Genomic DNA, 3,224 nt, shown 5'->3' on the forward strand with positions numbered 1-3,224 from the left:
GGCTCGGGGCTGGAACAGGGCTTTCGTGAGGGGCTGTGACGGCCGGCCCGAGGAAGGAACGGTGCTCCCGTCGGAGTAGCCGAGCTCGGGGAGGTACGGCGTTCCCAGCCCGAGGGAGGAGCGGCGCCCGGTCGGGGCGGCCCAGCCTGAGGGAGGAGCGGCGCCCAGTCGGGGCGGCCCAGCCTGAGGGAGGAGCGGTGCCCGGTCGGGGCGGCCCAGCCCGAGGGAGGAGCGGCGCCCAGTCGGGGCGGCCTGGCGCGAGGGAGGAGCGGCGGCCTGGCGCGAGGCTGAGACGGTGGCAGTACTCACGTGAGGGCGATCCGGCTCGGGGCTGGAACGATGCTCCGGGGGCTGGGACGGCAGTTCTGGTGGCGGTGGCCTGAGACCGGGGGTTCGGCCGCGGGCCAGCGGCTGCGTCAGCAGGTCTGGTGAGCGGCAGCTTCGACTACCCCGGGCCGCGGTGTTTGAGCCGCGAGGACAGGTTTTAACATCGCCCGGGGGGTATCGCCTCAGCGCAGAAGGAGAAGAGGAGGGAAGAGACTGCAGCCCTAAGACTTTTGCCTCCATCACAGTGAGGAGATGTTGGGTGGACTCACTGTGGTGGATGTTAATATGTGTTTATTGTTGTTTTTTATTGTATTGTATTATATGTATGACTGCTTAAATTTCGTTCAGACTTCGGTCTGGATGACAATAAAAGGCTATTCTATTCTATATTCTATTCTATTCTATTCACAGAGACACACACACACAGAGACACACACACACACAGAGACACACACACACAGAGACACACACACACAGAGACACACACACACAGAGACACACAGACACACAGACACACACACACACAGAGACACACACACACAGAGACACACACACACAGACACACACACACACAAGAAGACCGAACCCGTCTCCATCACTTCCACTGGAAGCTCATTCCACAAAGCTACCACTCTCTGAGTAAAGAAGTTCCCCTCATGTTACCCCTAAACTTCTGTCCCTTAATTCCCAAATCATGTCCTCTTGTTTGAATCTTCCCTACTCTCAATGGAAAAAGCTTATCCACGACAACTCTGTCTATCCCTCTCATCATTTTAAAGACCTCTATCAAGTCCCCCCTTAACCTTCTGCGCTCCAAAGAATAAAGACCTAACTTGTTCAACCTTTCTCTGTAACTTAGTTGCTGAAACCCAGGAAACATTCTAGTAAATCTCCACTGTACTCTCTCTATTTTGTTGATATCTTTCCTCTAATTAGGCAACCAAAATTGTACAACATACTCCAGAATTGGTCTCACCAATGCCTTGTACAATTTTATCATTACATCCCAATTTCTATACTCAATGCTCTGATTTATAAAGGCCAGCACACCAAAAGCTTTCTTTACCATCCTATCTACATGAGATTCCACCTTCAGAGAACTATGCACAGTTATTCCTAGATCCCTCTGTTAAACTGCATTCCTCAATTCCCTACCATTTACCATGTACATCCTATTTTGATTTCTCCTGCCAAGATGTAGCAGCACACACTTATCAGCATTAAACGCCATCTGCCATCTTTCAGCCCACTCTTGCAAATGGCCTAAATCTCTTTGTAGACTTTGAAAATCTACTTCATTATCCACAACACCACCTACCTTAGTATCATCTGCAATCTTCCTAATCCAATTTACTACACCATCATGATGTATATGACAAACAACAGTGGACCCAACACAGATCCCTGAGGCACCCCACTAGTCACCGGCCTCCAACTTAAGAAACAGCCATCCACCATTACTCTCTGTCATCTCCCACTCAGCCACTGTTGAATGCATCTTGCTACTCCACCATTAATACCCAACAATTGAACCTTCTTAACCAACCTTCCATGTGGAACCTTGTCAAAGGCCTTACTGAAGTCCATACAGACAACATCCACTGCTTTACCCTCATCAATTTCCCTAGTAACCTCTTCAAAAAATTCAAGAAGATTAGTCAAACATGAACTTTCAGGCACAAATCCATGTTGACTGTTCCTAATCAGACCTTCTTTATCGAGATGCTTAAATATATTATCTCTAAGTACCCTTTCCATTAATTTGCCCACCACTGACATCAAACTAACAGGTCTATAATTGCTAGGTTTACTCTTGGAACTCTTTTTAAACAATGGCACAACATGCGCAGTACGCCAATCCTCCGGCACCATTCCCGTTTCTAATGACATTTGAAATATTTCTGTCATAGCCCCTGCTATTTTTACACTAATTTCCCTCAATGTCCTAGGGAATATCCTGTCAAGACCTGGAGACTTATCCACTTTTATATTTTTCAAAAGTGTCAGTACTTCCTCTTCTTTGAATCTCATAGTTTCCATAGCTATTCTACTTGTTTCCCTTATCTCACATAATTCAATCTCCTTGGTGAATACAGAAGAAAATAAATTGTCCAATATCTCCCCCATCTCCTTTGGCTCTGCATATAGCTGTCCACTCTGACTCTCTAATGGGCCAATTTTCTCCCTCGTTATTCTTTTGCTATTAATATATCTGTAGAAACCCTGGATTTACTTTCACCTTACTTGCCAAAGCAACCTCATATCTTCTTTTAGCTTTTCTAATTTCTTTCTTAAGATTCTTTTTACATTCTTTATACTCCTCAAGCACATAATTTACTCCATGCTGCCTATAATTATTGTAGATCTCTGTTGCTACACCTCAGGTAAGTTTGGGTCTGGACCCCACAGAGGAGGACATCATTGAAATGCAGGGTAGGGCAACTTTAGCAGAGCATTCTATGTGGAGACAAAGGGGAACTAAGCAGAACTCGGAGGGCTTGTGGACTACTGAAGAAGGATTGTTGGTAGCACCCACACCATTGCTGACCATGCTTATTTCAGAAGCGCATGGGTTAGACCATTGCGCAAGGGGGAAGTTATAAGAAAGGTAAAAAAGGATGGGTTTTGGTCACCTTATTTACAGGCATCGGTGGACCATGTTTTGTCAGTGTGAGGTATGTGCTCAAAACAATGTCAGAAAGGGAATAACAACGCCTATAGGCCACATTCCTCTGCTTGAAGGTCCATTTAGGCACTTGGCGATCAACTATGTGGATATGATAAAGAAGGTAAGAGGAAAAAGGTATATGCTAGTAGTAATTGATAGATTTAGCAGGTGGGTGGAGGCAGTACCGTCCAAAGATTTAGGTGCAGGGACTGTAGTAAAGTTTCTGACG

Source organism: Amblyraja radiata, chromosome 1, assembly GCF_010909765.2.
Source record: "Amblyraja radiata isolate CabotCenter1 chromosome 1, sAmbRad1.1.pri, whole genome shotgun sequence".
In the NCBI taxonomy this organism is placed as follows: Eukaryota; Metazoa; Chordata; class Chondrichthyes; order Rajiformes; family Rajidae; genus Amblyraja; species Amblyraja radiata.